The 13,467-nt window shown below is 36.9% G+C and overlaps 2 pseudogenes; both read right to left on the bottom strand.

The window, feature by feature from the left end:
• Window positions 1-8,489: 8,489 nt before the first annotated feature.
• On the bottom strand, window positions 8,490-9,272 carry LOC112819987 (lactoylglutathione lyase pseudogene; annotated as a pseudogene).
• A 3,242-nt stretch (window positions 9,273-12,514) lies between these two features.
• Window positions 12,515-13,210, bottom strand: LOC112819681 (large ribosomal subunit protein uL1 pseudogene; annotated as a pseudogene).
• Window positions 13,211-13,467: the final 257 nt, after the last annotated feature.

Genomic DNA, 13,467 nt, shown 5'->3' with positions numbered 1-13,467 from the left:
TGTGCTCTGTTTTCCATCCCTCTAGTCTAGGTTGCTCTCCAAACCTTCATTTCCACCTGAAGAATTAATGACAAGTGACTGATTAACAGTTCAGAGCTACATTCCATTTTTTTTCCTCCAGGGTCAATTGCCTTTTCAGAAGTATTAAAACCTTAAACCAGGCATCTCAAATAAAACATCAGCTAGGGCCTGTCAAGTAACATTGATGAGTGAAGCTGGCCTAGTGAGCACTGTACTAAGGCAGGCTTCTAGAAGGGGTGGGGGTGACATTGCATGTCTCTACCAGATTATTTCCAAGTAGACATTCTGGTCCAGATTTGCTCAAAATGTACTTTTTCAAAAGAAGCTTGAAATCTGGATTTTTGTGAATTCTTCCCATGTTTACATTTTGTCCGTGAAGCATGGTCTAGGTCAAGCACAACATGTCCAGGGCTGAAAATGGTCTGAAGGTCACAAATTTGTAACTTTTGCTTTGAACCGAAGGGAAGAAACTGGAGGACCTACATCCCTCTGCCTTTTTTCACGATGTTCCATTTGCTCTTTGCCCATGCTGCCCTCTACTCCCTGGTGACTTACTCACTTTTGATGGCCTTGGTTAAATGTTACTCTCTCTGTAAAGCTTTCTAAGCCCCTTCTCTTCTTCCAAACCATTTCTCCACCATCTCCCTTTCTTGTAGAATGAATCCATTTTTTCATTATGCTGCTAGGACATCTGGCACACACTGTAATTAGCACTTACCATAGTGGGTACTAAATATTTGTGAATGTGTTGGTCTTCCCAGTTACAATGTGTGGTCCATATGGGTAGAGTCCTCTTTTTATTTTTTACCAGCATCACACGATATCTACCTCATGATAGACAGTAAATATTTGCTGAAAGAATGAATGGATCAGTGAATGAATTTTAGAAAGCTACTTGAGGGCTTAAGGATACTTGTCAGCCTCTACCCCTAGCAGAGGATATAAATATGGAAGACATTCAGTATATATTTATTAAATGAGAAATGAATGTGAACCAATGGGGGAGAATTATTTTTTGAAGAGTTACAGAGTAGCACATAGGTAAATTTCAGTGTTGCATCCCCTATTTTGCCCACTGGGATAAAATAGGCTCTTAAATTCTCTCTGATCCTAAAATTCAATTTAAAATTAATATAAATTATCATATATATATGATGGAGACATATTCATTGCTTTTCATGGTGACCTTTTAACAATTCCCTAATGCTTCTAATTAAGGCAACTATATAAAGGTTTCAATATCACAATTGAGCAGATAATACTGAGGCAACACCTTACGTAGGGTCTAGTCGTTATAAATTTTTTCAGAAGCAAGTCAGGATGAATTTGAATAGAAAAGCCACCTGGCAGTACTCCCTCAATTAGTATTTATTATAAATATGCACTCAGTTACTTACATATATTTATATCAAAGATGTTTAGTCTGCTCATCACATTAGTGAAAATCTGCTTGAGTCCTTCTGTCCTGAATCTTCTGCTTGAGGCTTCTAGAAAACTGCCTTACTCTAGCCTGATTTTAATTAGGAAATCTCAATTAATTTAGAAATATGTTAATGATTAAGTTAACAATCTGGTATAAAGGCATCACCAAGAACTCTATCCTACATGTTCACCAAAGAAGATTATTAAAGTTGAAAGAAATGACACTTTCTCTATAAGAGACATCTGCCATGCTTACGGTCAACTCTATTTTTGCACGGATAGGTATCAGTAGAAGACTAGCTAACTGTTCTGTAGATGAGTCTAGCTAGCTGAATAGTTTTAGGGACACAACCAAATGATGCAGGCTAGTTGTTTATTCACTTGTGCGACTTGATAACAATTAGTTAATCAGTTGTGTGAGATTCAACCAGTGAATTAAAGACCTAAGTTTGCAGACAGCTCTGGCATTGTAGTTGTTCTTTTAAAAGAAAACAGAAGTTGTTAGGTGGTGTTAGCATGCTGCATGCATAACATATTATGATACTATTATGGAGCTTGTGCCATTTTACCTGACATTGGACACACTGACAATGAGCAGATATGAATCATGAACACTTTTTCCACTGGGGCAATGTATACAATGCAACCAAATTCAAATGTGATTTTCAGAGTGTATCTGAATCTCTTCCTGGGGCTAAGATAGACATGCCACTGGTCTCTCCATTTCCTTTAGTAAGCCCTTGTATATTAAGCAGTGGAAAATAAAACAACCAAATGTTATTCAGCAGAAAGATAAAAGCCCAATCTATGTAAAGTGAGACAGAAGAAATGGAAACATAGCATGTGGATTTTGCATGCTGAGCCTCATAAAACGCAAGCGTGAATTTCCTCTCATAGTGAGTGTGGTCCAACATTAAACGAAGCATGGGGCATGATTATGAGAGATAAGATCAGTAGTTGGAGAACATACAGCAAGCTGTTTTACCCACATTGAATATAATTTCACTCCTCTGATCTATTAGGCCCTCTTGGTGCACATCTTTGTAGATTTTTGCTAGTTCTCAGGAATGCATTAAAAAACCCTACAGGCTATAACTAAAATTACTGAATATTTTTTAATGTCTCACATGTTGACAGTCCTGATTTTCGTTATAGAAGAAATAACTGTCGATAGTGCCATTTAAATCCCTACTCTTTAGACTTGTGACTGCTAATGGCTGGGCTGTCGAACTTCAGCTTTTCCTGTAATCGTTATTCCTGGTTTCCTGTGGTGGATATGTATCGAACATAAGAAATTAGCTGCAGAGAGAATTAGAGGGTGTAAGTCTGAGTCATGTAAATGCCAAAAGCTTTTTGTGACATTTTTCAGACTTTAAAAATGGAAATATGTTATTTGCACAGTAGCTCCTGATGGAATATGACATACTGCAGTGATGTGGCGAGTTTTAGATTCGGCTGCAGGCCATTAGGAACCCTCTGTGTGAGAACCTGGGGCTTGAGCAGAGGAATGGGAGTGAGCTATTTGGAAGAAGCATGGCATTTGCTGATGAGCCAAAGAATCCTTGCTAGATCAAGAACTGCTAATGAGAATTGAGAACTTGCTTGAACCTGTTACCATAAGTAAGGCTTAGGAATATAATTTTCAACTAGATGTAACTTTTGTCTTTATTCCAGATGGTCTTACATCATCATCATTATATCAGCACATGAAAAAAATCATAAGGCTAAGTACATACCTTAACTCTTATGTTTCAATTAAGGCTGAGCTCTTTAATTCAGTTAAAATAAGAAATCCCTCTTAGATTCTGAACCTTTATTGGGTCCTGAGATGCATGGAGGATGGGTATGGGTGTGCAGAGCAGAACTTTCTACAGAGGAAAGCAGAAGACTCCCATCTGTCACACTGTCCTTCACTCCTGTTCCAACCTCTTTTTGCTTTAGAGGAAAGCTAAAAGGGAGTTAGAAACCATCTCTGGTTTCACTTTTGGTTATCAGGGTAGACCTCCTCAGACGCTTATTTCCACTTCAGTGGATAGTCTTGCAATTCACTGAGCATGGGAACATGGGGACATATCTTTTTGTTTGTTTTGGGGGACAAAGTAACAAAGTAATATTTTGCTAATTTTGATATTTTCCTACAGGGTGTAAAGGACTATGATGAGAAACCAGCTTCTCTGCTTTCTATTCTAGAAAATTCAGTGTTCAGTTTTTGAAAGATATGGAATCAGGAAAACTGATAGATGACATTTGGAAGAAGAGGACACAGCTGACCAAGAGGAAAATATATGTAGTTAGTGAAAAAGACAAAACAAAACAAAACAGGAGATAGGGGTCTTGACTGTTTTTCTTTCAAGAATGGGTCTCCTGGCAAGCCTCTCTCGGACTTCCCTGTGCTCCCCATAAATGCAATTCTACTTTTCCTTTTAAATTCTCAGTGATGCTTAATAATGCCATGAAGCCTGTTCTCCCAAAGCAAAGTCCTAGCTGTCATCCTTGACAATGTCCTCTTCATCTTTTCCCTCCAACTCATCATCAAGACATGTTGGTTTTATTGCAAATCTCATTTCTCCTTGCTTTCTCCCCACTGCTTCTTTTTAGTTCTGATCCTTATTTTACCTCAACGACACTAGGCAGTTTTAACTGGTCTCTCAGCCTCCTGTCTTACCCCACTTCTCTACCTTTACCGTTTATAACGATACTTTAACGTATTTTTTCCTTCTCTAATGATGCCCAGGCACCTAGCAAGTATGTGTGAGTCGTGTGAAAAGAGTAGTTCACTGTCTCCTGGGAGCCATGAAAACCTGCAATCATGTTCCTCAGTGGAGGAGCTCTCCATCTACTGTCTATGGAAAGAAGTCTATTATCAACAGTCAAAGCTATTCACAATTTGGTCCTTCCTTACCTCTTGAGTATACTCATCATTTCCCCTGTGTTCCACTGCCCACAGACTGAGCTGACAGTAGTATGACTTCATGAATTGACATTCATTTTCTTAACTTCATACTTTTTCACATTCAGTTCCCTCTGCCTGAAATGCCTTTCTCCATCTGAAATACCTAGTCATGCTTCAAAATCCCTCCTAAATGTCATCTCTTCAATACTTCCTGACACTCTCAGGCTGAGTTAGGGGTTTCCTAACAAAGTACACCTTCATACTTTGATATGTATTTACCCCTTTATATGTCTGACTTGTCTGTGATATTACAAGCCCCTTCATGACAGCAACTTTGTTTTATTCATCTTTGGATTTCTATCTGTTAGCACTGTTTCCACAGAACAAAACAAAATATACTGTTGAAATGAATAAACAAATGAATTGGAGATGTAGCTCCTAATGCTTTCTCCTTGCATCAATTTTCAAAAGCAGTGGAAATCTAATACATTGAATATCCTATACATTGCCTACACCGAATATGATCCAGGGAGCAGTAAATTCATGGAATGAGCATCTGCATTTTTCCTTGATCAGAATCTTTGCTCACATCAAGGTTTACTCATCAATGCCATTTGAAGAAACATTGTTCTGCTAACAATGCGCTGCTTTATTGAATTCTATTAGAGAATTTCACTACAGGTTTAATTATTGCTCACCTTGGTGTCAGGCTGCTTTCCCTTTATTAACTAATCATCTACTGGCCCAGTGGGGTTCCTGTAGCCCCTAGGCTTCTCAAGATATGTCAAATCAGATTATCTGATCTTACTTTACATAGATGAAAATTTAAGTTTTTTTTTCTAAACTCAGTGAAGAAACAATCTCCCACTGCTTAATATATGCAAACTATATGAAGGCATGCATTTACATAACCTGAGCTGAGTTAGTCATTTGAGCTTTGTCAATTAGCTTTGGAAAAGAAAGTTAGTTTAACCGGAGTAGTAAAGAGATACATCTGATAAAATTTTTATTTTACAATGATTTCTAAATACCGTTTATGGAATAGAGATCACGAACCAACCTATGTATATGCTATCATGACAACATCATAGGTCAGAATTTATTTTTGCTTCAGCAGCTCTCAGAAAGGAAGATTCTATGAACTGGGTTGGCCTTGAAGTAATAGTTATTTGTAAACTGTTTTTGTTGATTCCAAATCGATATGCTGAGAATTACTTTTATAAAGCCTAGCTTTCTACAAGGCTTTCATGTTGAAATCTTCCGAAACTTAAAAATGAGGTATTTTAAAATATCATGAAGTGCCACATGACATAAAATACGTCAAAAGTATCTTTTGGTTTTTAATCAGTTTGAAAATGAGAGTTCAGTGTCTTATGATTTTTGGAGTATACTTGAGTTCTTCCAAGCTTATATTCTATGAAGCCTAGTCATTACGTGTTATAGATAATAAAACTAACACTTTTTGTCTTGGGGTATACATTTTACATGCAGGTCCAGTATATAGTTAATAAGGTGTTAGATCTTTCCTGCTAAGAATATATGATTATTAAAATTCTTCACAGGATCAGGGAATCTAGAAGTTGCATAATTTACTCACCTAAACGACATGTTAGGGTAGAATTTGTGATTTCTCTCCATTCCAGATCTTACTTTATTTAACAATAATTAAAAATTTAATCCATTAAATAATGGATAATCAGAAAATATTTGCTTTTCCCCATATTTGTAGTAGTTCTGACATATTTTCTGACTTTTGGATTACTATTTTTATTTTCAACAACAAAAACTAATTTCTGACAAAATTTCAGTTTTATAGCAAACTTGTAAGGGAGGGCCAACTTAAGTAGAAAATATACTGGAGTTATAAATTCACTCCAATTTTATTGCTTCACTTTGTTATTCACTTTGTTATTGTTAGATTTAGTTATCTAACAATTTATAGTCTATAACTAATAGAGAACTTTCCAGTTATTTCACTGATGGGTGAATTCCCTTTTAGTTCTATGCGTGTATTTTTTGGCTTTGTTATTTGTATGTATAGTATTTTAAAATCTTTTTAGTGAAGATTTGATTTCCTTTTCTTGTGCTCTTGAATCGGTCATCGTTTAAACAAATATCCCAAGTTATACTCAGCATCTAAAAAAAAGTCAATCTTATTAAGATATAATTTTGTATAATGAAATAGATTTAAAAGTAAATTCTAATAACAGTTCACAGATATGTACGTACATGTAACTCGTCACTCCAGTCAAAATACAGAACATTTCCATCACCCTAGAAAGTTCTCTTGAGCTCATTCGCAGCCAGTCTTCTACACTGCCTCTCATCTCAACAACCAACAGTTTGATTTCCATCCCCTTTGATTAGTTTTCTTTTTATTGCTGAGTAGTATTTCATTGTACAAATGTACAATTGATTCACCCATTCAACTGCTCTAGGACATTTGAGCTATTTCCGTTTTTTTGTTATAAATAAAGCTGTTCTGAATATTCATGTACATGTCTTTTCTTTTTATAATTGCTGTTATATAAATATATGTTTAATATTATAAGAAAATGCCAGCTTGTTCTCCAGATTGGTTGTACCACATCACACAGCAATGTATGAGAGTTCCTCTTACTCTATACCCTCGTCCACACTTACCTTTGTCAGTTCAAAAATTATTGGTGTGAAGTAGCATTACGTTGTGATCTTAATTTTAATTTCCCTGGTGATTAATGAATTTAGCATCTTTTCATGTGCTCAGTGTCTGTTAGTTTATCTTATGATGTGTGTGTCTTTTGCCCATTTAAAAAAGATGTGGTTTTTGTTTTCTTGCTGAGTTCTAAGAGTTCTCTTTTATATTCTGAATATGGTCCTTTATCATATACGCGCATTAGAAATGTTTTCTTCTAGTCTTTGGCTACACTTTTCACTTTCTTTTTTTTTTATTTGAAATTTTATTTTATTTCCGTCTGTAAGTACTGCTATTTGTTTGAATTGCTCACATAGTCCGTTCTATCCAAAAAGGAAATGTCAAGTGCTTCTAGCAGTGTAAGCACCGTCGGCACAATCTACCCAAAGGTCTTCCGAAAATCGAAATGTTAGGCAAACCACAAACTGGATGTTATTTCTCTGGGCCATGAGATTGTCAAAATCAGTTTGATTTTTTAAAACCCATCAAATATCAATCATGGCAAGGAAGACCATTGAGCTGATTCCTGATAATTAAGTAATGTTATCACTGAACATCATTTATCCTAAATGATTACTGGCATCAGGAAGACCTTGGGGTAGGGGCTCTTCACGAGTGACACAGGCACGGCTTGCCCAGGAATGAGCAGGTGTCCCCAGAACAGTTGTGTGCTACAGACTTCCTCTGCTGCTCCTTCCCTCTCCGCAGTGCTCAGGCCCTACGTCTGAGAGGACAACGTTCGAACTCGCCAAAAGTTTTCACAGCAGAGGCGAGTGGAGGAGGTCTTGTGAGGTACTCATTTTTGAAGTGCAATCTAAATACTAAAAATGAGAATCAGATCTCGAGTACTTGAGCCTACTTATATTGCCTCAATTCATTAAAGTTATTTTACATGTCTAGTCTGCCTTCTCTCTCACAGGATAGAGGATAGCTGGGAGGATTAAATGAGATACAGTATGTGACAGCCTAGCCCAGTGTCTGTATACCCAGTAAATATTCTTCCCATCCACCGCCGCATCCCCAAATAAAGAGGTTAGTCCTTGAACTTTGAAAGTACTTTGTAAGTAAGAAGAAATTAGTTTTGCTATCAACATCCTTGTCAGTCTGATTCTGACTTGCTTCTCTTTTGTAAAATAAACACTTTATACTATTTGAAGTATACATGAGGTTTCATTTTTGTTCAGTGTTCTTTACTTTTCATTGGAAAAGTTATTTCTGAGGAACTGAAACCCCCGAAGGTAACCACAACAAAAACTTGTTAATTTTTTTTTTTTTTTGGAGAATGATGATTCAAAGGCAGACTTGTAGAGAAATCATATTTAGGAGAAAGAAGGCAAATGCAGCCTCTGAAGGGAACTGTTCTAATTATTACCTTAAAAAGTAAAGTTTTTTAACTAAATTCAAGGACATAAGACAAAGCACTACTTTAAAATCACAATGACTGAACAGTTAGGTGAAAAACAGCTTAAATAGGAAAGGGGAATGGACTTCAGAATAATCTTGAATTGGGACAATGATTCTTCAGTCCTAGATGTTTCTGTTATCTGAATGTCTTGAATCACACCATTTCCTTTTTTACCTCCCGCAAGGTCTTCACTGAAATCGCAAAGCAGTATTCTCACAGAACTAAATAATAGTTGTCATTTTGTTAGGATTCAAAATTTCAATCCAGTAGCCATAGGGATCTTGGATAAATGCCAGGCCTTTCATTTTACCATCATCAGGTTTCTTCACAAATTTGACTCCCAGCTCTTCAAATCTTTTACAAGCACCATGTACATCAGGAACAGCGATTCCAATGTGACCAAATCCTCGAGGGTCTGAGTTGCCACCGTGGTAACTCTGGGTCTCATCATCTTCCGTGCCCCAATTGTGTGTCAGTTCAAGGGTAGCTTTCCTGGAGAATACCCATGCTACTTTTTCATCTTTATCTTTTGGGATGTCATTTTTTTCCTCATAAGCCAAGAAATACAGTGAGAATTTCATAGTCGGAAAATCTAATTTTTGGAGTAGCGTCATTCCAAGAACTTTGTATAAAAATCCAATGACTTCTTAGGATCCTTAATTCGTAGCATGGTCTGCTGCAACAGAAAATCCTTAGTGCTGGGATCCGGGTCGGAGCAGCAACCGAGGGCAGCCTCGTCGGTGAGGCCGCTGGATGCGGGCTGTGGTTCTGCCATGGCCGCACTGTTGTTCCACAGACTACAGTACGGAGAACACCGCAACCACCCACACTCCTCCCGGCCCGGTTGCAGCCTTTAACTCGCGACGCAGCGAGGGCGCCGCGCCCACTTTTCACTTTCTTAAAAGGGCCTTACGAGTAACAGAAGGTTTTAATGTTGATGAAATGTAGTTTACCAGTATTTTATTTTATGGTTTATGTTTCCTTGTTCTGTCTATAAATACTTTGCCTAACCTAAGGCCATAAAACTTTCCTCCTTGTTTTTCATAGAAATTTAATATTTTTAGCTTTTGCATCTAGGATTCTGATCCATTTTGAATTAATTTTTATGTATGGTACAGGTGCAGTATTCATTTTATTATCTAATATCTGGTTGTTAATATTTAGAAATATATTTGATTTTTGTGGACTCGCTCCCTGCAAACTTATAAATTCACTTAATTCTAATAAAAATTAAAAAAAAATTTAACACAATTGTGTTGTTTGAGAACACAGAAAGTTTTAATTCTTTGTTTCCAACAGTTATGGCTTTCATGTATTTTTCTTGCCTTATTGTCCTGGCTAGAACCTATTGTACAATATTGAATAAAACTGGTGAGGGCAGAATCCTTGCCTGTTTATAATCTTTGGAGAAAGCACTTAATATATTACCATATTGTATGAGGCTAGCTGTAAAATTGTTGTTGTTTTGTAGATGCGTTTTACCAAAAAGAGAAATTCCTATGTATTCTTTTTTTTTAAAGATTTTATTTATTTATATGAAAGAGAGAGAGAGTGCACACACAAGCTGGGGGAGAGGCAGAGGGAGAGAGAGAGAAGCTTGCTCCCTGCTTAGGACTTTGAGATCATGACCTGAGCCAAAGGCAGATGCTTAACCGACTAAGCCACCCAGGTGCCTCGAGAAGTTCCTATGTATTCTTAATTTTCTGCAGATTTTTATTATGAATAGCTGCTGAAATTTGTGAATGTTTTTTTCTGTCCTTACTGAGATGATTATATGATTTTTCTCTTTTATTCTGTTAATGTGGAGAATTACACTGATTAATTTTCAAATGTGGATAAACCCAGGCATGATGGAATTTTAAATATTGTTGGATTCTATTCATTACAATTTTGTTAATTTTTGTGTCTATTTTTATGAGAGATACTGTCCTGTCATTTTTTTCCCCTTTTTGTGCCCTTTGTGGTTTTAACTGAGCATTTTATTTGATTCCATTTTATCTGTTCTCTTTGCATATCAATTATATTTCTTTTAAAAAAAGTTAGTGGATGTCCTATATTCTGCAATATATACTAACTAACCTAAGTCTACCATCAAATAACATTATGCCACTTCACAAGTCATATAGGGATCTTATAATAGACTATTTCTAATTCTTCCATTTCATTCTATGACATTACTGTCATTCATTTCACATATGCTATAATCATGTGATACATTGCATGACTTCATTTATTTATTTTAAATAACTTAAATATAATAAATATATTTATTTATTTATTTTAAATAAAGAAATAACTGGGTGTGGATCCCAATACAGGGCTTGAACTCACGACCCTGAGGATCAAGACCTGAGCTGAGATCAAGAGTTGGTTGCTTAACCTACTGAGCCACCCAGGTGCCCCTACATTGCATTACTTTAAATAAAAATGAAAGACTTTGTTTTACTTTTATTCTTTCCTTCTCCAAAGCTCTTTCTTAATGCAGATCCACATTTCTGACCTATATGATTTGTTTTTTCCTTGAAGGATTTCATTTCTTGCAGGGTAGGTCTACTGGTGATAAAGTCTCAGTTTTTCTTCATCTAAGAAGTCTCTAATTTTTCTTCACATCTGAAGGATAATTTTGAAGGATAACTGGTGGGGTCTTTTTCACCTTCAATACTTCACTTCACTCCCTTCTAGCTTGTATGTTTTCTGACAAAAAGTCTGATGTAATTCTTGATTCTTATCTTTGCTTCTTTTCAGGAAACTTCCCCCACCCCCACCCCCAGCTTCTTTCAAGATATTTTTTTTGTCCTTGGTTTCTGGCAGTTTGAATATGATATGCCAACATGTAGACTTCAGGATATTTTTCCTGCTTCGTTACCTCTGAGGTTCCTGGATCTGTGATTTGGCATATTTCATTGATTTTCTAAAGTTCTTGGCCACTATGAAAACACTTCTGCTCTGCTCTTTATTCTTCTGATATTTTAAATACACTTATGTTGCATCATTTGAAATTCTCCCACAGTTCTTGGACGTTCTTCTGTGTTCCCTCACCAACCACTTTTTTTTTCCCTCTTTGCATTTCAGTTTGGGAAGTTTTATTAACCTATCTTAAAACTCACTGGTTCTTTCCTTGGCTGTGTCTGGTCTACTGATGAGCCCATCAAAGGCATTTTTCATTTCTGTTTCATTTTGATTTCTAGCATTTGCTTTTGATTCTTTTATATAGTTCTAATCTCTATGCTAGAATCAGAGAATGCCCTTTCCCAGGTGGAATAAAGCTCTGATAAAGTCTTTCCCACTGGAGAGTTATGGAGAACACTCTGGGCATATTTCATAATGTTACCCTACCCCTCCCTCTTGCCAGAGCCAAGAGGATATGTTTCTTGGCTGTTCACTAGGATGATCGGGTGGGGTCCCTGAAGTAAAAGTGTGAGCTCACCTAAGATTGCAGCCTCTCTAAGAAGTTTCTCCAACTACCTTACTCTGAGGCTCCAGTAATTTGTCAAACTTGCCATTTAGTGTCCTACTCTTTATGGCTTTTGCTCCAGGAAATTCGACTTCAGCTGGGACTCTCCAGACCTGCCTGTCTCTCCAGATTTTGTGGTGGCAGTTTGTTTTGTTGCCTCAGTTTTCTCACAGTTCCAAGAAATTAATTTTCAATTTGTTCATCTTTTTTCTTGTTTAAGGATGGGAATGATGACTTCCAAGCTCTTTCAGGTTGGAGCTGAAACTAGTAGGAGTTCCAGTTTTCTATTCTTGTGATACCTTTGTCACTTCAGTAGCAGGATCATGTTGTCCTCATAAAGCAAGTTGGAAGGAATTCCTTCTTCCTCTATTTTCTGAAATATTTTGTGTAAAAATGACATTTTATTTTCCTTAAATGCTTGGTAGAAACCATCAGCTAACTAATCCAGGTTTCTTTTTGAAAAGATTATTTTTTATTACAAATTTAGTTTCACTAATGGATATAAAGTTTTTCAGATTTTTCTATTTCTTTTTTTGTTAGTTTTTTAAAAAAATGAACTGTTTTGTAAGTCCTTCTTTCCCCAAGGAATGTTTCCATTTTATTGTCTATTTCATCCTGCTATTGCTAATTTTATTCCTTTTTTTTTTTTTTTTTTAAGGGTAGCACTAGGATTTATTGAACTGTGCCTTAGTACAGGTGCTGGGGCTTGCCCACGGTGATCTTGATGTAAAAAGCCCGGACGTTCTGCCAATTCTTCTTGAGCAAGGACACCAGGAAATTGACCACTAAGTGGACGTTGTTCACAAGCTCGTCATCTGTCATCTTCACATGGCCAACAGCCACTGCCAGACACAGCAGCTTCTTCATATGGAATTTGATGGTGGACTTCACTTCATCCACTTTGGCCATGATGTTCTCATTGTGGGTCAGCAAGGAAGGGAACTTGCCAGCCTTATTCAGGCCTGGACCCGGGATTCGTGGGATCTGCTTAATCAGAGATTCTGAAGCTAAAAAGGCATCATACATCTTGGCCAGCTTCTTGACTAATTTCTTATTCTTGTTGAGTTTCTTCAGCACCTCAGTGTCCATGTGGGGAATATCCACTGCCTTGGCCTCATCACAGTACTGCTGATCCCCCAAAACACATACAGAGAACTTGGGGCAGGGAGTGGACTTAAGCCTAATGGTGCCTGAGAAGCGTTTGTCCTTCTGAGGGTCATAGTTCTTCAGGTTGATCTGCAGCTCTACCGTCTCCAAAAACTTCTGGCGCTTGCACTGGTGTCCGTGCAGGACTTCCTGCACTGTCTCGTCTAGGGTGTTGCGGGAAACTTTGTTGCTCATGGTTCTTTGCGCCGCAGTAACCGGAAAAGAATTTTATTCCTTTTTTAAAATTCATTAGTCTTCATAGAGGATTATCAGGTTTATTAGTCATTTAAAGAACCAAATTTGGGTTTGTTAATTTTCTCTGTCATAGACTTCTTTATTGCTTCCTTTTTTCTACTTGCTTTGTATATAATTTGTGATTTTTTTTTAACTTTCTTAAGGTGGAAAGTTAAATACTTCACTTTATAACTTTCTTCTTTTCCAATATTGGCACT

Source organism: Callorhinus ursinus, unplaced genomic scaffold (genome assembly GCF_003265705.2).
Source record: "Callorhinus ursinus isolate GAN/ISIS: 27379988/994484 unplaced genomic scaffold, GSC_fseal_2.0 scaffold3, whole genome shotgun sequence".
NCBI classification, from domain to species: Eukaryota; Metazoa; Chordata; class Mammalia; order Carnivora; family Otariidae; genus Callorhinus; species Callorhinus ursinus.
The sequence above is the reverse complement of the archived record's forward strand: the minus strand, read 5'-3'. Positions and strand labels throughout refer to the sequence as shown.